Below are 22,140 nucleotides of genomic sequence, written 5' to 3'. Positions count from 1 at the left end.
ACTGTCTCCATCTTGCCCTACTGTCTCCATCTTGCCCTACTGTCTCCATCTTGCCCTACTGTCTCCATCTTGCCCTACAGTCTCCATCTTGCTCTACTGTCACCATCTTGCCGCATTGTCTCCATTTTCCCTTGATGTCTCCATTTTCCCTTGATGTCTCCATTTTCCCTTGATGTCTCCATCTTGCCCTACTGTCTCTATCTTGCCCTACTGTCTCCATCTTGCCCTACTGTCTCCATCTTGCCCTACTGTCTCCATCTTGTCCTACTGTCTCCATCTTGTCCTTCTTCCAACTGCCCTACAGTCTTCATCTTGCCCTACTGCCTCCATCTTGCCCTACTGCCTCCATCTTGCCCTACTGTCTCCATCTTGCCCTACTGTCTCCATCTTGCCCTACTGTCTCCATCTTGCCCTACTGTCTCCATCTTGCCCTACTGTCTCCATCTTGCCCTTCTTCCAGCTGCCCTACAGTCTTCATCTTGCCCTATTGTCTCCATCTTGCCCTATTGTCTCCATCTTGCCCTACTGTCTCCATCTTGTCCTTCTTCCAACTGCCCTACAGTCTTCATCTTGCCCTACTGTCTCCATCTTGTCCTACTGTGTCTCCATCTTGTCCTTCTTCCAACTGCCCTACTGTCTCCATCTTGTCCTACTTTCGCCATCTTGTCCTACTTCCAACTGCCCTACAGTCTTCATCTTGCCCTACTGTCACCATCTTGCCACATTGTCTCCATTTTCCCTTGATGTCTCTATCTTAACTAGTACACCTGCTTGCCCTTTAAGGACCTATTAAGATGGCTGTGAAGATGATTATGAGCATTTATTTCCAGGAAGAAATGGAGCAACTTGACGTACCTCTAGCTCACTGGAGCCACCCTAGGAATCATGGGAAGGAGGCTTGCTGGGAAATTAGGACCACGGGAAGAGGTGAGATATAAAGCCAGCAGGAAATGTGATTATCGATCGCCCTACAAATGGACTCAGCAGAGGAGAAAGTGTCAGTTACCGCGACCTATAAAAAGCAAAGAAGAACAGTAAGGGAATTTGTTTTTGTCACATGTAATATTTATATCCTAATAAATGAGCCGGAGAGATAACGAGCAGAACTATTTATGTACCAACACTGCCATGTACCCTGAGTATGGAGTAAGTGCTGATTGGCCGGCCAGTGAGTATATGTGCAGATAAAGGGCCCCACGTTGGGCAATGGCTTTATCAATGGCTGGATCATACTGGGGCCTACAAGGACCAGTCGGCACATCAATGGCCGACCTGCCCAAGAGATATCTGCCCAATTTCCTCATACTCACATTACTTCTATGTGCTAAATAACATACATTACTGTACCAATAGCCAACAGGAAGGAAACTCGGTGTATAAAGCAGGTCAATTGCCTGTGTATAATGCCCGTCTCTTCCTGCTTCCTTCCCGGCTCTCACGCGGTTGCACCAGATCAGTAGGTCACCGGCAGATAATAAATTGCACTTTATGTATGGCACCCGTCAATCCCTTCCATCTGACCCACCCCAATTACAGCAAAGCAATACTTTATTTTGTATTTAGTAACAGATTAAAGGCAATATTTTATTTTCCACAATTGCGTCTAGTTTGGGGGGGGCTACAAAGGGCTAATTCTTTGCCTGGGGGTAAACAAAAGCATAGTATCTGCCCCTCCACTGGCATCGGCCCTCTCCTGTGCCTGCACCCAACGCCACTCTATCAGCTTTCAGAGTTCAGTGCCGAAATGTACAAAGCTGACCAATAGGGCCCCGCACCCATGGGGGCACCGCACCCGCAGCACGTAAAGCTGCCCTGTTCCAGCTGCCAACACTGCTTGTAGGGGGCCCCGCCAAATTGTCCCAATTGGGCCTCATAGTTTATAAGACCGGCCCTGGCAATGGTAAATTGCCAGCTAGGGCCGGCACCAGTATTACAAATTTACTAACAATGTACTTACTGGTAAATTAGTAATGTGGGCTATAAACCCTGCCCTTCCCTGACTCTCTCCGCTCTCAATCCCCCATTATAACTATAAGTGTATCTCTGCCTATAACCCTGCCCAGTCTGCCAATTTCCCCACCCATTTACTGACCCCATCCACCTTTTCTCTGCCCAACCAACCCATTTCCCCACCCCTTACATCATAACCACACCCCAAATGATGTCACATCCTGTCCTACAACCGAAAGGCTGATTACAGGGCTCCCTTGCGCTCTGCCCTACGTATAGTGTGTGCTGCTTACAGGGCTCCCTTGCGCTCTGCCCTACGTATAGTGTGTGCTGATTACAGGGCTCCCTTGCGCTCTGCCCTACGTATAGTGTGTGCTGATTACAGGGCTCCCTTGCGCTCTGCCCTACGTATAGTGTGTGCTGCTTACAGGGCTCCCTTGCGCTCTGCCCTACGTATAGTGTGTGCTGCTTACAGGGCTCCCTTGCGCTCTGCCCTACGTATAGTGTGTGCTGCTTACAGGGCTCCCTTGCGCTCTGCCCTACGTATAGTGTGTGCTGCTTACAGGGCTCCCTTGCGCTCTGCCCTATGTATAGTGTGTGCTGATTACAGGGCTCCCTTGCGCTCTGCCCTACGTATAGTGTGTGCTGATTACAGGGCTCCCTTGCGCTCTGCCCTACGTATAGTGTGTGCTGATTACAGGGCTCCCTTGCGCTCTGCCCTTTGTCCTGGCATCAATTCATCGCTATGTTTATTTTCTATATGTCCCCCCCCCCCCCCTCCATTCACACAGAGCTGATTCCTTCTTGTTCAGCGCAGAATATCCATTTCAGGCCTCAGAGAAATGAGTGGATAAAGTGGATTCAGAGCCCTCAGCGAAGAGCTGCGACGCGAGCGAGAGGTCGGCAATTAACTCCGCGCACTCCTCAGCCATCACACAATGACCCTCACTGGAGAGCAATTTGCCAAACGCAAACACTGTGATTACAGAACTGTATTTCAACATCCTAATGAGTTCTGCGAAGCCCGACTAGACCTCTCTGCGTCTCGCCCCATTAGCACCTCTCCCCGAGGGCACTACAGCCAGACACATACACCAGCAGTATCGGCACACCATTATTTGCACTGGGACCTTATTGCCCCAGGCAGTACTGGCAACAAGCTGAACCCTGATTGGTGCAGTCTGGCTAATAATGAAAAAAGTTAAAGAAAGGCCAATTCTAAGCAGCTTTTCAATTGGTCTTCATTAGTTATATTTTATAGATTTTGAACTATTTGCCTTCTTCAAACTTATTCAAATGGGGGTCACTGACCCCGGCAGCCAAAAAACTATTGCTCTAGTTTAACTCTTATTGTTTCTTTTTAGTTCTTATTTTTCTGTTCAAGTCCTCTCCTATACATCTATCAGTCTTTCCCTCAACCCCCTCCCTGGTTCCTAAAATAATTTGGACCCTAGCAACCAGATAGCAACAGAAACTCCAAACGGAAGAGCTGCTGAACAAAAACTGAAATATTTTTTTTTTAAAAAAAGTACAAATAATAAAAAATGAAGACCAATTGCAAATTGTCTCAGAATATTACGCTTATCATCATTCTCAAAGGTGAACAACCCTTTTAATGTTAAGTAATTAGCAGAGGCTAATTTGCGCTGTTATTGGGGCACAAATAGCCAGGGTTGGACTGGGAAAAACATGGTGGGGCCCCAGCCCTTGTAGGCCCCCCCGGGCCAGAACCAATCCCTGATTTTTCTGCAGGGGGGCCAAGTTACACGGCTGTATTGGCCCTTGGTTATTCAGCAGTGGGAGGGTTATAGAGAAGTGCTGGTTGGGGGGAGTGTTAGCGGCGGGGGCCATTATTATCCTTATGATTAAAGCGCGGCTCATACTGAAGAAGAATCACTTGTTTGGGTGGAATTGTGCAGGATCACCTTGAGTCATTAGCTGATCGACTGAACTGGCGTATGTGACTCACGCACTCAGGCAGAAATGGCTTTTATCCTGCCGGGGCCACTGGCCCCATAGAGAAGCCTGTTAGCAATTCCCGGAATCCTTCCCCTGAGTGGGATTAAAGGGTAAATAATTGCTTAATGGAACAATTGCTGAGAAGTGAAACATCCCAGTGCAGCGTTCCTGTAAATGGAGAGAGAGATGCCCGCGTCTGTCTGTGCCCACCGAGATGCCAATGTATTATGGGCTGTTCCTAATGGTGGCGCTAAAGGGGCAAAATATCCCCTTGCCAACGGTGCAAACTATTTAGCAGTTACAGCCCCTTCCCAGTGGTGTAATCATAAGGTGAGCAGGCCTAGTAGCTGCCCAATAAGGTCCCCTGATTCCCTGACACCCAAATGCACCCATGGTGCTGGCACCTAGAAATATATTCTACATTATCACAAAGTTACAGTCCCTCTTGCCCATAGCAACCAGTCAGCAATTAGCTTTGAAGGGTTAGAAAACAAAAGCAAAGCTCTGATTGGTTGCTATGGGCAACAATGTTTGTCTCCAATGTTAATAAATACGCCCCTAAGGGTTATTTACGAAAGTGCGGCGGGCCCTTCAGCCTTAATGTGTTTAAGGAAGGGAGCAACGTTTCCACTAATTGCCCAACTGCCTCAGATTCATAACGATTGCATCATTACTAGTGGCAACAACAAATCGATTTGTGTCCCTGATGTTTCAGGCGCAAGTGTCCTGCGTTTATTGGTGCTGCCGGTGGGGCTTTGTGGTGCATTCTGGGAGCAGGCAAAGGAAATGCAATTATATAAAATAATCTATTTCTATATAAATCTTGCTCCGAAATGCTGTGTCTTCCCCACTTCCTGCGCTGTCAGCGGCGCCACACTCCTACCTACGTGCTAATTCCCATCAGGACTGGTAATATCCTGCCAATGAAGGCGACACCGTGCCAGTATGAGCCAACGGGCTCCCAGCATTCCGTCCCATTAGTCACGCTGTATCCGCGCAAGGCCATGTGTTCTGCTCTGTCAGGGAGACGCCACCCAGCCGCACGCGTGAGAGGAACAGTTACACAACCACATGTAGCCATATGGAGGGATAAGAGATCTATGTGTAAAGGGGAAGTATTCCATGGATACCTCAATGAGGTGCCATGTTTAATGGAAAATACCCCCCCCCACCCCCAGCAGCCGATCAGCAGAACAATGGGAAGGGAGCAAGATAGCAGCTCCCAGTAGGTATCAGAATAGCACTCAATAGTAAGAAATCCAAGTCCGGCTTGGGACTCCTCCAGTTACATGGGAGTAGGAGAAACAATAGGTTAGCTGAAAGCAGTTCTAATGTGTAGCGCTTGCTGAAAGCTCAGACTCAGTCACACTTTACTGCTGCGCTGCAAGTTGAAGTGATATCCCCCCCCTCCCCCCCAGCAGCCGATCAGCAGAACAATGGGAAGGGAGCAAGATAGCAGCTCCCAGTAGGTATCAGAATAGCACTCAATAGTAAGAAATCCAAGTCCGGCTTGGGACTCCTCCAGTTACATGGGAGTAGGAGAAACAATAGGTTAGCTGAAAGCAGTTCTAATGTGTAGCGCTTGCTGAAAGCTCAGACTCAGTCACACTTTACTGCTGCGCTGCAAGTTGAAGTGATATCCCCCCCCTCCCCCCCAGCAGCCGATCAGCAGAACAATGGGAAGGGAGCAAGATAGCAGCTCCCAGTAGGTATCAGAATAGCACTCAATAGTAAGAAATCCAAGTCCGGCTTGGGACTCCTCCAGTTACATGGGAGTAGGAGAAACAATAGGTTGGCTGGGAAGCAGCAGGCTGGGTTTGGGTGATTGTCGCCCTGTGTGCCTTATATAATATAATAGCTGTGCTTTCCAATACCAGAGACACGGTTAATCCTTAGCTGCTATAAAATGGGGTGAAAACATGTTCTTTCCGGTGAACTTTAACCCATTGGACTATTTCCCTGCACCGCAAGGAGATGTTCTACAAAGCTAAATGATAGAGGGCCCGGGAGTATTGGGGCCCCGCCGCACACTGACTGCATTAGCATGGCTGCCCTACTTTCTACTTAACTCCTTCTCACTTCAACCTGAAGGCGCAAATGTGGGAAAAAAAGGTGTTTTTTAAGGGAAAGTTGCAAGTTTAGTGATTACACTGACTCGACAGAAAAGCACTAACATTTTATTATAATGTTTAAAGGGCAAGTTCACCTTGAGATTTGAATATGGAATAATGAATGATTATTTGCAATTATCCTACATCCGGCTTATTTGTGCCCTGGGTACCCCTGGAACTATAGCAGGGTGACTGTTACCCCAATGTTTCTATATATCTGTAACCTTGTTATGGGCTAAGGGGGCCCAGCCTTGAAGGCCAGTTAGGGGGGGATTTGGGGTGAGTGCTTATTTGTGCCCTGGGTACCCCTGGAACTATAGCAGGGTGACTGTTACCCCAATGTTTCTATATATCTGTAACCTTGTTATGGGCTAAGGGGGCCCAGCCTGAAGGCCAGTTAGGGGGGGATTTGGGGTGAGTGCTTATTTGTGCCCTGGGTACCCCTGGAACTATAGCAGGGTGACGGTTACCCCAATGTTTCTATATATCTGTAACCTTGTTATGGGCTAAGGGGGCCCAGCCTGAAGGCCAGTTAGGGGGGGATTTGGGGTGAGTGCTTATTTGTGCCCTGGGTACCCCTGGAACTATAGCAGGGTGACGGTTACCCCAATGTTTCTATATATCTGTAACCTTGTTATGGGCTAAGGGGGCCCAGCCTGAAGGCCAGTTAGGGGGGGATTTGGGGTGAGTGCTTATTTGTGCCCTGTGTACCCCTGGAACTATAGCAGGGTGACTGTTACCCCAATGTTTCTATATATCTGTAACCTTGTTATGGGCTAAGGGGGCCCAGCCTGAAGGCCAGTTAGGGGGGGATTTGGGGTGAGTGCTTATTTGTGCCCTGGGTACCCCTGGAACTATAGCAGGGTGACTGTTACCCCAATGTTTCTATATATCTGTAACCTTGTTATGGGCTAAGGGGGCCCAGCCTGAAGGCCAGTTAGGGGGGGATTTGGGGTGAGTGCTTATTTGTGCCCTGGGTACCCCTGGAACTATAGCAGGGTGACTGTTACCCCAATGTTTCTATATATCTGTAACCTTGTTATGGGCTAAGGGGGCCCAGCCTGAAGGCCAGTTAGGGGGGGATTTGGGGTGAGTGCTTATTTGTGCCCTGGGTACCCCTGGAACTATAGCGGGGTGACTGTTACCCCAATGTTTCTATATATCTGTAACCTTGTTATGAGCTAAGGGGGGCCTTACCAAAGTTACCAAGTGCTCCATTTATACGCAGTTCATTGTCTCTGATAATCTAATTTCTGGGAAATGGGAGAATTGGACCCAAAGCAACAATCACAGGCCAAAGGGGTCACAATACCATCCCCTAACAACGCACCCAATAATGGGCTGATTAAACGTTTCACACTGCGCTTCGGGGATAACAATAGCATTTTAGCCATTTTACTGACGGCGACTTTTATTTTGACATGACATATTTACATGATTTAGAGACGATTTACGAATTTGAATGCTCGTTTTTATGGGCTCAGGAATATTTCATGAAATTGATCAGTATAATGTGCATTCCCAGAACTCGCGCCGACCCCACTCCCCGCGTCCTATTCAGTCCCATGACCTATGACATCATAAGGCTGAGACGGCAGCTGAGACTTCGCCAGCAATGGCTCCTCCGAGGCTGCGGCTATGGCCGTGTTTTCTCGGCACCGTCTCTCGCCTGCCAAATCCACTGCTGATTTAAGAGGATTTTCCTCGACAGAAGCCTCAGCCGTTGCTCCTATTGGTGCCGCGGGCGAGATGGGTTGTTTTGCCCAATCAGTGCCTCAGTCTTTATGTTTGATGAAGCTCATCTATAAAACTCTCTGGGGCCCTCGCTCACTTTTAGCCATTGATTTCTGTGTATTGTTTTATTATGATGCTTCATGGGCAATAAACTCTTACAGGCCAGTGGCATTGCAGAACCATTAGGGTGATGTGATATAAATGACAAACGGAAGAAAGAAACGACCATCTAAAGTGCAAGGAGTTGTCCAAACTGGGGAGTCGGAACAGACAGTGAGTGGGAACCTAACATAGACAGGGACAATGGGCGAGATAACTCTGGGCAGGTACGAGGCATGTTGGACTGTACCGGTATGGGACCCATTATCCAGAATGCTCGGCACCTGGGGTTTTCCAGATAAGAGAAAAGGGAATCATTTAACCATGAAATAAACCCAATAGGGCTGTTCTGCCCCAATAAGGGGTAATTATATCTTAGTTGGGATCAAGTACAGGTACTGTTTTATTATTACAGAGAAAAGGGAATCATTTAACCATTAAATAAACCCAATAGGGCTGTTCTGCCCCAATAAGGGGTAATTATATCTTAGTTGGGATCAAGTACAGGTACTGTTTTATTATTACAGAGAAAAGGAAATCATTTAACCATGAAATAAACCCAATAGGGCTGTTCTGCCCCAATAAGGGGTAATTATATCTTAGTTGGGATCAAGTACAGGTACTGTTTTATTATTACAGAGAAAAGGGAATCATTTAACCATGAAATAAACCCAATAGGGCTGTTCTGCCCCCAATAAGGGGTAATTATATCTTAGTTGGGATCAAGTACAGGTACTGTTTTATTATTACAGAGAAAAGGGAATCATTTAACCATGAAATAAACCCAATAGGGCTGTTCTGCCCCAATAAGGGGTAATTATATCTTAGTTGGGATCAAGTACAGGTACTGTTTTATTATTACAGAGAAAAGGGAATCATTTAACCATGAAATAAACCCAATAGGGCTGTTCTGCCCCCAATAAGGGGTAATTATATCTTAGTTGGGATCAAGTACAGGTACTGTTTTATTATTACAGAGAAAATGGAATCATTTTTAAAAATGTGAATTATATGATTAAAATGGAGTCTATGGGAAATGGCCTTTCCTTAATTTGGAACTTTCTGGATAATGGGTTTCCTGATAAGGGGTCCGATAACTACTAACTTGCCCAAAGACACGAGGGACAACACATCAACATCTAGGTGTAGACTGGGGATGTCCATCCAGTTGCCCTTAACGCTATCACTTTAAACTAGAATGTTTGGTGGACTAAACTGGACTTGGTATCAGTATGTTAATATGTAAGTTTATTCTAAAGGGGGCCGGACACTGTAAAATCCGCTCATCTGGGGATGTTACCAACCAAGCAGATCTAATCCCGATATGGCCACCTAAGGGAGGGCGATATTGGGCTTATTCAATTGTTTGGCCCTAGGGCCTAACAATTGAATTAAGATGGTGGGCATAGGCACCGTTGGTTCGGGGACCCGATCTAACGGAAAAATCAAACCTGCCAAATCAAGATCTGGCCAATTGCAGGCCAGATTACGGTCAGGGAGGCCCGTCAGTGGTGCCCATACTCGGGCAGGTAAGCTGCCGAATCAGTCTAAAGGAACAATATAAGCAGCTGAGATCGTCCTGTGTATGGGCACCATAACTCCCATAGGTGGCTGTGAATGCCAGAAAGCAATTCTGGCGCATGATGTATGGTGGCCCTGGTTACATGATATGCTGCTTTACTAAAGCAAAGCACTGTGGGAAACCTTGGCATACACCAGTGATCCCTAACCAGTGGCTCGGGGGGAACATGTTGCTCCCCAACCCCTTGGATGTTGCTCTCAGTGCCCCCAAACCAGGGAGTTATTTTTGAATTCCTGACTTGGGGGCAAGTTTTGGTTGAATAAAAACAAGATTTCCTACCAAATAAAGCCCCTGTAAGCTGATAGTGTGCATAGAGGCCCCTAATAGCCAATCACAGCCCTTATTTGGCTCCTCCATGAACTTTTATGGTGCTTGTGTTGCTCCCCAAGTCTTTTTACATTTAACTGTGGCTCACGAGCAAGAAAGTTGGGGGCCCCTGACATACAGAATTGTGGGTAAATTAAAGGGTACCCAAGGAGAATATGCCTTTATACCGTTATAATATTTGCCCCCCACTCTGGAACCCCTATATTGCCCTGAGTGCGCTACAGCCCCGCAATGACACGAGCTGTCTGTTCAAAGAGTGAGTTACAAAATCTTCATCAGGTATTTACTAACCCCTCGGGCCGGACTCAGAACGTGTTCGACCTGAAACTGGTACCCGAGGCTGGGAATCTGGGTTATTTTAAGAATTTTCTAATATGTTTTGTTTTGATTTTGCCTCGCCCAATGCATTGGGGCATGGGGTGATTATATGACTCCCCCCCCCCCCCCAGGCCTCAGGATAAAGAAAAAAAAAATCTCTACTAATAATGAGATTATAATTGACTGATTGATGGGACTGGATTCTCTGGGGCAACATTTCCCCGTGTCTTCTTAAAGGCCCACTGTACCATAACATATTCCTGCTGAACTGTGCTTAGTATAGGGGAATACCTACAGTTTGTTACTATTGTTTTACTGTATCAGGGGGCTGTTCCTGCTGAACTCTGCTTAGTATAGGGGAATACCTACAGTTTGTTACTATTGTTTTACTGTATCAGGGGGCTGTTCCTGCTAAACTGTGCTTAGTATAGGGGAATACCTACAGTTTGTTACTATTGTTTTACTGTATCAGGGGGCTGTTCCTGCTTAACTGTGCTTAGTATAGGGGAATACCTACAGTATGTTACTATTGTTTTACTGTATCAGGGGGCTGTTCCTGCTGAACTGTGCTTAGTATAGGGCAATACCTACAGTTTGTTACTATTGTTTTACTGTATCAGGGGGCTATTCCTGCTGAACTGTTCTTAGTATAGGGGAATGCCCACAGTGTTACTATTGTTTTACTGTATCAGGGGGCTATTCCTGCTGAACTGTGCTTAGTATAGGGGAATGCCCACAGTGTTACTATTGTTTTACTGTATCAGGGGGCTGTTCCTGCTTAACTGTGTTTAGTATAGGGGAATGCCTACAGTATGTTATTGTTTTACTGTATCGGGGGCTGTTCCTGCTTAACTGTGCTTAGTATAGGGGAATGCCTACAGAATGTTACTATTGTTTTACTGTATCGGGGGGCTGTTCCTGCTGAACTAGTATAGGGGAATACCTCATTATGCCTCACTATGGCCAGTAGGGCAGTTATATCCTGCCAATCAAAAGGAACTGCACCAAATTCTATTGTTTTTGTGGCTGTGCAACCCATAATTGGGACCTGCTTTCCCATGGCCCCGCCCTGCTCAGGCTTGGGAGTTATGTAACGCTCAGGCTTGGGACCTCCCATCTATAGATTTAGGCCTCGGGGAAGCAAATGTCTCATTTTTGGAAATTTCCCTGCCGGTGCGTCTGTCCTGCAGACCCTACAGCCAATCACGGCTCACTTCTAGTACACAACCGTTTGCTGTATTTCCCCATTATTTTGCAGGCTGCATAGATTTTTAATATTCATTTCCTTCTCTTTTCCAAGCTTTCTTAGCTGTTACAGAAATAGATGGGTTTGTTTATACTGATGGGATTAACCCTTTACAGGGCAGACTGGCTCCTTTCTTGTTCCTGGGCACTAAGTGCCAGAAGCCACCAACTGCCATGAAATGATCATCATGTATAACCCAGATAATTACATACACGGTACTGATTCCCCAATGATTCCCTTTTCTCTGTAATAATAAAACAGTACCTGTACTTGATCCCAACTAAGATATAATTACCCCTTATTGGGGGCAGAACAGCCCTATTGGGTTTATTTAATGGTTAAATGATTCCCTTTTCTCTGTAATAATAAAACAGTACCTGTACTTGATCCCAACTAAGATATAATTACCCCTTATTGGGGCAGAACAGCCCTATTGGGTTTATTTCATGGTTAAATGATTCCCTTTTCTCTGTAATAATAAAACAGTACCTGTACTTGATCCCAACTAAGATATAATTACCCCTTATTGGGGGCAGAACAGCCCTATTGGGTTTATTTCATGGTTAAATGATTCCCTTTTCTCTGTAATAATAAAACAGTACCTGTACTTGATCCCAACTAAGATATAATTACCCCTTATTGGGGCAGAACAGCCCTATTGGGTTTATTTAATGGTTAAATGATTCCCTTTTCTCTGTAATAATAAAACAGTACCTGTACTTGATCCCAACTAAGATATAATTACCCCTTATTGGGGCAGAACAGCCCTATTGGGTTTATTTAATGGTTCTCAGCCTGAAAACTATAGGCCTGTTAGTCTGACATCAGTAGTAGGAAAGCTTCTGGAAGGGGTAATAAGGAATAGGATAGTTGAATACATTGCAGTTCACAATACTATTAGTTTGTGCCAGCATGGTTTTATGGGTAACAGATCTTGCCAGACTAATTTAGTCGCCTTTTATGAGGAGGTGAGTAGGAACCTTGATGCTGGAATGGCAGTTGATGGGATCTACTTGGACTTTGCTAAAGCGTTTGATACAGTACCTCACAGAAGGTTAATGATCAAATTAAGGAATATTGGCCTAGAACATAATATTTGTAATTGGATAGAGAACTGGCTGAAGGATAGAGTACACAGAGTGGGGGTAAATGGAACATTTTCTAATTGGACCAGTGTGGTTAGTGGGTACCGCAGGGGTCAGTCCTTGGGCCTTTGCTTTTTAACTTGTTTATTAATGACCTGGAGGTGGGCATAGACAGTACTGTTTCTATTTTTGCTGATGACACTAAATTGTGCAAAACTATAAGTTCCATGCAGGATGTGCCGCTTTGCAGAGCGATTTGACAAAATTAGATAACTGGGCAGCAAACTGGAAAATGAGGTTCAATGTTGATAAGTGCAAAGTTATGCACTTTGGTAGAAATAATATAAACGCAAACTATCTACTGAATGGGAGTGTGTTGGGGGTATCCTTAATGGAGAAGGATCTAGGGGTTTTTGTTGATCACAAGTTGTCTAATTCCAGGCAGTGTCATTCTGTGGCTACTAAAGCAAATAAAGTGCTGTCTTGTATAAACAGGGCATTGACTCAAGGGATGAGAACATAATTTTGCCCCTTTATAGGTCCCTGGTAAGGCCTCACCTTGAGTATGGGGGGCAGTAACAGTGAGTATGGGGGGCAGTTACAGTGAGTATGGGGGGCAGTTACAGTGAGTATGGGGGGGCAGTTACAGTGAGTATGGGGGGCAGTTACAGTGAGTATGGGGGGCAGTTTTGGGCTCCAGTCCTTAAAGGTGGCCATACACGCACCGATATTATCGTACGAAACCTCGTTTCGTACGATAATCGGTGCGTGTATGGCATGTCGGCGAGTCGACCGATATCGCAGGAAGCTGCTGATATCGGACGACTCGCCGATCGGACAAGTTTGAAAATTTTGATCGGGCGCCATAGAAGGCGCCTGACCAAAATTCTCCCTTCAGAGCTGAATCGGCAGAAGGAGGTAGAAATCCTATTGTTTCTACCTCCTTACCTGCCGATTCAGCCCTGAATGGTGTGTGGCGGATCTTACGATGTTTCGTGCGACCGATGGTCGTACGAAACATCGTCGGATCGCCACGTGTATGGCCACCTTAAGAAGGATATTAATGAGCTGGAGAGAGTGCAGAGACTGCAACTAAACTGGTAAAGGGGATGGAAGGGTTAAACTATGAGGTTAGACTGTCAGGGTTGGGGTTGTTTTCTCTGGAAAAGAGGCACTTGCGAGGGGACATGATTACTCTGTACAAGTACATTAGAGGGGATTATAGGCAGATGGGGGGGTTCTTTTTTCCCATAAAAACAATCAGCGCACCAGAGGTCACCCCTATAGATTAGAGGAAAGGAGCTTCCATTTGAAGCAGCGTAGGGGGTTCCTCACGGTGAGGGCAGTGAAGGGGGTTGGGGAATGCCCTGCCGGGGGATGTTGGGTAGGGGGTTCCTCACAGTGGGGTTGGGGAATGCCCTTCCTAGTGATGGGGTAATGGCAGATTCTGTTAGTGCCTATAAGAGGGGCCTGGATGAGTTTTTGAACAAGCAGAATACCCAAGGCTATTGTGATACTAATATCTACAGTTAGTATTACTGGTTGTATATATATAGTTTATGTATGTGAGTGTATAGATTGGTTAGTATAGGTTGTGTGCTGGGTTTACTCGGATGGGTTGAACTTGATGGACAATGGTCTTTTTTCAACCCTATGTAACTATGTAAATGATTCCCTTTTCTCTGTAATAATAAAACAGTACCTGTACTTGATCCCAACTAAGATATAATTACCCCTTATTGGGGCAGAACAGCCCTATTGGGTTTATTCAATATTTAAATGGTTTATAGCAGACTTAAGTCATGGAGATCCAAATTATGGAAAGATTCCAGACCTGGGCAGGTAAGTTTCTTTGGTTCCTTATGCTCAGTGACACTTAAGCAGTTACAGTAATATTTTCGCTCACAAACAACTCTGCTAATTCGCCTATCGGGATCCTTTCAGCTCTGTGGCTGGTCCAGTCCTCCCTGTGAGTCTGTAGGTGGTCCAGATGGTCAGTGTATCCCCCTCTTATATTCTCCTCCCAAACACTGATTTATTCCCTGCTTTTCCCTTTCTTTGTACATATTTCAAATACTGGAGATAAATTGCACTTTCATTTTCCCCCGGCGCAAATAGAAATGTAAGCAAAGCCTCCATCCCAGCCTGGGCGCTCGTGGTACTGATATTTATATATAATATATATATATACACACAGGTATAGGACCCGTTATCCAGAATGCCCTGGGCTTTCTTGATAAGTGATCTTTCCGTAATTTGGATCTCCATACCTTATGTCAACTAAAAAATCATTTAAACCCAATAGGACTGTTCTGCCCCCAATAAGGGGTAATTATATCTTAGTTGGGATCAAGTACAGGTACTGTTTTATTATTACAGAGAAAAGGGAATCATTTAACCATTAAATAAACCCAATAGGGCTGTTCTGCCCCCAATAAGGGGTAATTATATCTTAGTTGGGATCAAGTACAGGTACTGTTTTATTATTACAGAGAAAAGGGAATCATTTAACCATGAAATAAACCCAATAGGGCTGTTCTTCCCCCAATAAGGGGTAATTATATCTTAGTTGGGATCAAGTACAGGTACTGTTTTATTATTACAGAGAAAAGGGAATCATTTAACCATTAAATAAACCCAATAGGGCTGTTCTTCCCCCAATAAGGGGTAATTATATCTTAGTTGGGATCAAGTACAGGTACTGTTTTATTATTACAGAGAAAAGGGAATCATTTAACCATTAAATAAACCCAATAGGGCTGTTCTGCCCCAATAAGGGGTAATTATATCTTAGTTGGGATCAAGTACAGGTACTGTTTTATTATTACAGAGAAAAGGGAATCATTTAACCATGAAATAAACCCAATAGGGCTGTTCTTCCCCCAATAAGGGGTAATTATATCTTAGTTGGGATCAAGTACAGGTACTGTTTTATTATTACAGAGAAAAGGGAATCATTTAACCATTAAATAAACCCAATAGGGCTGTTCTTCCCCCAATAAGGGGTAATTATATCTTAGTTGGGATCAAGTACAGGTACTGTTTTATTATTACAGAGAAAAGGGAATCATTTAACCATTAAATAAACCCAATAGGGCTGTTCTGCCCCCAATAAGGGGTAATTATATCTTAGTTGGGATCAAGTACAGGTACTGTTTTATTATTACAGAGAAAAGGGAATCATTTAACCATGAAATAAACCCAATAGGGCTGTTCTGCCCCAATAAGGGGTAATTATATCTTAGTTGGGATCAAGTACAGGTACTGTTTTATTATTACAGAGAAAAGGGAATCATTTAACCATTAAATAAACCCAATAGGGCTGTTCTACCCCCAATAAGGGGTAATTATATCTTAGGCTGGGGGGTCATTGGGAAAAAAACCTGGTGGGCCCCACCAACTCAGTCCCGCTCCCTTCCAGGTGCTTCTTCCTTATCCCCTGATAATAACAAGGGGGGTGGGGTGGAGGTTTGCAACTGGGGTGAGGAAGGTCCTTAACTGGGGTAGGGTGCCCCATGAGGGGACAGCTCCGGTGGGTCCCGGACACCCCAGTCCAACCCTGCCACTAAGGGCCAAGTCACTTATATTCCCAGCACTAAGGTCAGCTCTGCAGGATTGCTTTCCCATGTTAAAACGCGATCAGATTGCTGGTAATCTCCTATTGCTGCCTGTGGGAATAGTGAGAAAACACCAGAATGGAAGAATTTCATGCTATTCCCATAAGCTACTCGTGGGGGGCAGTTTTAGAGTGGGTAGAATGCAAACCCAATCCCTGGCTGCAGGCCACAATTCGTTGTATGATCCACCGCCCCCTATCTGTCTCTCTTGGAACTAATTTCTCTTCCTGCCCAATGGAAAATGTAACCCAAAGTCTGGCTGGAAGGAGATTACAAGTAATTAGAAGTAAGAGGGGGCATATGGGGGGGTAGTTGAATAGTCCCAGCTCTAGTAGGTACATCTCCCTAAATAGCTGTCTGACCCGTAACAGGTTTAATGGGGATTCATTGCACTACATGCGCTTAATAGCCCCGGAGCGACGTGGGCCAAACACGAGAGATCAACTTACTTGGTCGAATTCTTTTTTGGCATCTAATCCGAGGCTTCTCTGTCCTGCCAACTTGCACTTCTCATTCGGCGTATTAATAACCGTGTGTTATCAGAGGCTCTGGAATTCAGGGCAAACCCAGATACAGAGCCGGGAACTCGCTCCTGGGAGCCTCAGTAACGGGACCGGGATACGGGGCTGGAGAAATGAGATGGTATCTCTCTGTACAGGCTATGAGCAAACTTAGGGGGCTGTTCCTGCTGAATTGTGCTTAGTACAGGGGAATCCCTATGTGCCATAGTTTTATGGTATCTCTCTGTACAGGCTATGAGCAAACTTAGGGGGCTGTTCCTGCTGAATTGTGCTTAGTACAGGGGAATCCCTATGTGCCATAGTTTTATGGTATCTCTACAGGCTAGAGCAAACTTAGGGGCCTGCTGCTGAATTGTGCCTATTACAGGAAATCCTATGTGCCATAGTTTATGGGTATCTCTCTGTACAGGCTATGAGCAAACTTAGGGGGCTTCCTGCTGAATTGTGCTTAGTACAGGGGGAATCCCCTATGTGCCATAGTTTTATGGTACTCTCTGTACAGGCTATGAGCAACTTAGGGGGCTGTTCCTGCTGAATTGTGCTTAGTACAGGGGAATCCTATGTGCATAGTTTTATGGTATCATCTCTGTACAGGCTATGAGCAAACTTGGGGCTGTTCCTGCTGAATTGTGCTTAGTACAGGGGAATCCCTAGTGTGCCATAGTTTTATGGGTATCCTCTCCTGTACAGGCTATGAGCAAACTTAGGGGGCTGTTCCTGCTGAATTGTGCTAGTACAGGGGGAATCCCTATGTGCCATAGTTTTATGGTATCTCTCTGTACAGCGTATGAGCAAACTTAGGGGGCTGTTCCCTGCTGAATTGTGCTTAGTACAGGGGAATCCCTATGTGCCCATAGTTTTTATGGTATCTCTCTGTACAGTGCTATGAGCAAACTTAGGGGCTGTTCCTGCTGAATTGTGCTTAGTACAGGGGAATCCCTATGTGCCATAGTTTTATGGTATCTCTCTGTACAGGCTATGAGCAAACTTAGGGGGCTGTTCCTGCTGAATTGTGCTTAGTACAGGGGAATCCCTATGTGCCATAGTTTTATGGTATCTCTCTGTACAGGCTATGAGCAAACTTAGGGGGCTGTTCCTGCTGAATTGTGCTTAGTACAGGGGAATCCCTATGTGCCATAGTTTTATGGTATCTCTCTGTACAGGCTATGAGCAAACTTAGGGGGCTGTTCCTGCTGAATTGTGCTTAGTACAGGGGAATCCCTATGTGCCATAGTTTTATGGTATCTCTCTGTAAAGGCTATGAGCAAACTTAGGGGGCTGTTCCTGCTGAATTGTGCTTAGTACAGGGGAATCCCTATGTGCCATAGTTTTATGGTATCTCTCTGTACAGGCTATGAGCAAACTTAGGGGGCTGTTCCTGCTGAATTGTGCTTAGTACAGGGGAATCCCTATGTGCCATAGTTTTATGGTATCTCTCTGTACAGGCTATGAGCAAACTTAGGGGGCTGTTCCTGCTGAATTGTGCTTAGTACAGGGGAATCCCTATGTGCCATAGTTTTATGGTATCTCTCTGTACAGGCTATGAGCAAACTTAGGGGGCTGTTCCTGCTGAATTGTGCTTAGTACAGGGGAATCCCTATGTGCCATAGTTTTATGGTATCTCTCTGTACAGGCTATGAGCAAACATAGAGTCAGCTGCATTGGGAATCATTTGAGCTCCGTAGGGTACAAGGTATAAATTGCCCCCCCTTCCCGTTACAGCAGCAGATGTAGGAACGCCTAACAAGATAATTCAATAGTCATAGCTGTGAGTATCTGTCGGTGATACCTGGGGGGGCAGCAGACTGATCCGGTTGCAGTGCCCCCGCCCTGGGCAGAACGTGTGGAATGGAGATGACAGGAGTAGCCTTATTGATTTAAGCTGGGGGTCATCATGTTGTGTATGATGAACTGCTTAGCCCCAAACAAGCGGCATAAATCACAGGAATAGGGAGCCCAGTTGGCTGCTGGGATATATATAGATTTAATGAGCCCCTTCTCCAGACCCCGTGCCCTATAAAGGGAAAGTACAATTTGGTGCTAAACTTTTAAAGAAGCAAGGGCTCATTTACATAAGCAGTGCAAAGTGCTAAATATTGGGGCAAATTGCCCACAGCCCGGTGTCACATGACCCCAGCAAAATGGCACAGGTTGCCTGCAATAGTATTCCAGTTATTTAGCTATTTGTTTAGCAGCTCTCCAATTTGGAATTTCAGCAGTTGGTTGCTAGGGTCTTGCTTACCTTAGCAACCAGGCAGTGGTGGGAATGAGAGACAGGAATATGAATAGGAGAGGGGCTGAATAGAAAGATAAGGAATAAAAGGCAACAATAACAATAAAACTGGAGCAATAGGTTTTGGCTGCCGGGGTCAGTGACATACAGGCAGGTTAATTGGTTCCTGATACAACTGCCCCCAGATTGTAAGCTCCTCTGTGCCAATAATGAAATCACTGAGAAGGTTACACTGTATCTAACCGAGCCCACGGGGAGCCAGTAAATCTGGGTGCTGCCCAGGGCCCGGCTGAAACCTCCAAGCCGGAGGGAATGTGAGTAATGCCCTGAGCGCTGGGGGCAGTTACACTTAAACACCCTGCATGCCCGGCATGTGTGGCTTTATGGGGTAAGGGAGATGGGCACAATCCGACGGCTAAATACAGTGCCAAGCGCCCCTGCTGAGAGGGGGCAGAGCCCTACAAATCCCATATATAAGTGATAGAGTTTGCCCTGAATCTGCCTACCCATAGCAGCCAATCAGATGGAAGATTGCATTCTTTTAACTGTCCTAGGTCTGTAAATGCAAACTGGTGATTGGTTGCTATGCATTGAGCAGTGGGGCATCTGCCACTACTATAATCCTATAAATGTATGAAATTAAGGTTTGTGTCAGAATGTCATGTGATGCGCGCGTTAGTGTCCCCCAGCTGCAGTCACATTTTTTTCATCATATATTTTCTATAATGTAGGATCTGGCCTTGGGCCCTTCAGTCACTCTCACAATCTTTCCCAATCTTGCCCTACTGGCTCCACCTTCCGCTACGGTCTCCACCTTCCGCTACGGTCTCCACCTTCCGCTACTGTCTCCATCTAGCCCTACTGACTCCACCTTCCGCTACTGTCTCCATCTAGCCCTACTGACTCCACCTTCCGCTACTGTCTCCATCTAGCCCTACTGACTCCACCTTCCGCTACTGTCTGCATCTTGCCCTACTGTCTCCACCTTCCGCTACGGTCTCTATCTTGCCCTACTGTCTCCATCTTGCTCTACTGTCTCCACCTTCCGCTACTGTCTCCATCTTGCCCTACTGTCTCCACCTTCCGCTACTGTCTCCATCTTGCCCTACTGTCTCCACCTTCCGCTACTGTCTCCATCTTGCCCTACTGTCTCCACCTTCCGCTACTGTCTCCATCTTGCCCTACTGTCTCCACCTTCCGCTACTGTCTCCATCTTGCCCTACTGTCTCCACCTTCCGCTACGGTCTCTACCTTGCCCTACTGTCTCCATCTTGCCCTACTGTCTCCATCTTGCCCTACTGTCTCCATCTTGCCCTACTGTCTCCATCTTGCCCTACTGTCTCCATCTTGCCCTACTGTCTCCATCTTGCCCTACTGTCTCCATCCTGCCCTACTGTCTCCATCCTGCCCTACTGTCTCCATCTTGCCCTACTGTCTCCATCTTGCCCTACTGTCTCCACCTTCCGCTACTGTCTCCATCCTGCCCTACTGTCTCCATCCTGCCCTACTGTCTCCATCTTGCCCTACTGTCTCCATCTTCCGCTACTGTCTCCACCTTCCGCTACTGTCTCCATCTTGCCCTACTGTCTCCATCCTGCCCTACTGTCTCCATCCTGCCCTACTGTCTCCATCTTGCCCTACTGTCTCCATCTTGCCCTACTGTCTCCATCCTGCCCTACTGTCTCCACCTTCCGCTACTGTCTCCACCTTCCGCTACTGTCTCCATCCTGCCCTACTGTCTCCATCCTGCCCTACTGTCTCCATCTTGCCCTACTGTCTCCATCTTGCCCTACTGTCTCCATCTTGCCCTACTGTCTCCATCCTGCCCTACTGTCTCCACCTTCCGCTACTGTCTCCACCTTCCGCTACTGTCTCCACCTTCCGCTACTGTCTCCACCTTCCGCTACTGTCTCCACCTTCCGCTACTGTCTCCACCTTCCGCTACTGTCTCCACCTTCCGCTACTGTCTCCACCTTCCGCTACTGTCTCCACCTTGCCCTACTGTCTCCATCCTGCCCTACTGTCTCCATCCTGCCCTACTGTCTCCATCTTGCCCTACTGTCTCCATCTTGCCCTACTGTCTCCATCTTGCCCTACTGTCTCCATCTTGCCCTACTGTCTCCACCTTCCGCTACTGTCTCCACCTTCCGCTACTGTCTCCATTCTGCCCTACTGTCTCCATCTTGCCCTACTGTCTCCATCCTGCCCTACTGTCTCCATCTTGCCCTACTGTCTCCATCTTGCCCTACTGTCTCCATCCTGCCCTACTGTCTCCATCTTGCCCTACTGTCTCCATCTTGCCCTACTGTCTCCATCTTGCCCTACTGTCTCCATCTTGCCCTACTGTCTCCATCTTGCCCTACTGTCTCCACCTTCCGCTACTGTCTCCACCTTCCGCTACTGTCTCCATTCTGCCCTACTGTCTCCATCTTGCCCTACTGTCTCCATCTTGCCCTACTGTCTCCATCTTGCCCTACTGTCTCCACCTTCCGCTACTGTCTCCATCCTGCCCTACTGTCTCCATCCTGCCCTACTGTCTCCATCTTGCCCTACTGTCTCCATCTTGCCCTACTGTCTCCATCTTGCCCTACTGTCTCCACCTTCCGCTACTGTCTCCACCTTCCGCTACTGTCTCCACCTTCCACTACTGTCTCCACCTTCGCTACTTCCCCTTCCGCTACTGTCTCCACCTTCCGCTACTGTCTCCACCTTCCGCTACTGTCCCCTTCCGCTACTGTCTCCACCTTCCGCTACTGTCTCCACCTTCCGCTACTGTCTCCACCTTCCGCTACTGTCTCCACCTTCCGCTACTGTCTCCACCTTCCGCTACTGTCTCCACTATCTTACAAACTTCTTCTCCTAACCTTCAAAGCCATCCATTCCTCTGCCCCTCACTACATCTCGTCCCTTGTGTCTCCGTATGTTCCTGGCCGACTCCTTCGTTCCTCGAAGAGCAATCGCTTGGTTGCGCCCCACACTACTACTGCTGTTTCCCGCCTTAACCCTTTCTGCCCCTCACATTGGGAATGCCCTCCCCGATTTCCTCCGGAGAGAATCCTCCCTCAGTCTTTTTAAAACCAAACTAAAAGACTCCCTATTGGAGCACTCACCCAGCACCTGATCTGGGAACTGGCACTTATACTGTAATGTCACCCACTGTGACCTACAGCACTTATATTTGCCTATTTGTGTCTGTTAGTTACCCCTCCCATATAGATTGTAAGCTCTACGGGGCAGGGACCTCCTTCCTCTTGTGTCCTCGACTCCTAACTTATTGCTGCTGTATTTATCTGTATTTATTGTTATACTTTGTATTTATCTATTATCTTAACCCCATTTGTATTAATGTACTTTACTG

At 46.6% G+C, this 22,140-nt stretch overlaps 1 protein-coding gene and 1 long non-coding RNA gene across 2 annotated transcripts in view; one reads left to right on the top strand and one right to left on the bottom strand.

Moving 5' to 3' along the window:
* LOC108644836 overlaps nucleotides 1-1,097 on the top strand; it is a 63,706-nt gene extending 62,609 nt beyond the window's left edge. Inside the window, exon 3 of the long non-coding RNA XR_004222860.1 lies at nucleotides 831-1,097. This is a non-coding gene — a long non-coding RNA (uncharacterized LOC108644836). The remainder of the gene's footprint in view (nucleotides 1-830) is intronic.
* ncoa1 (nuclear receptor coactivator 1) overlaps nucleotides 1-22,140 on the bottom strand; it is a 237,102-nt gene that overhangs the window by 188,421 nt on the left and 26,541 nt on the right. Inside the window, 1 exon segment of the mRNA NM_001112912.1 lies at nucleotides 856-1,012. The gene's annotated coding sequence lies outside the window, so the exon portion shown is untranslated.

Source organism: Xenopus tropicalis, chromosome 5 (genome assembly GCF_000004195.4).
Source record: "Xenopus tropicalis strain Nigerian chromosome 5, UCB_Xtro_10.0, whole genome shotgun sequence".
Classification (NCBI taxonomy): Eukaryota; Metazoa; Chordata; class Amphibia; order Anura; family Pipidae; genus Xenopus; species Xenopus tropicalis.
Note: the sequence above shows the minus strand (reverse complement) of the source record. Positions and strands in the feature narration are given on the sequence as shown.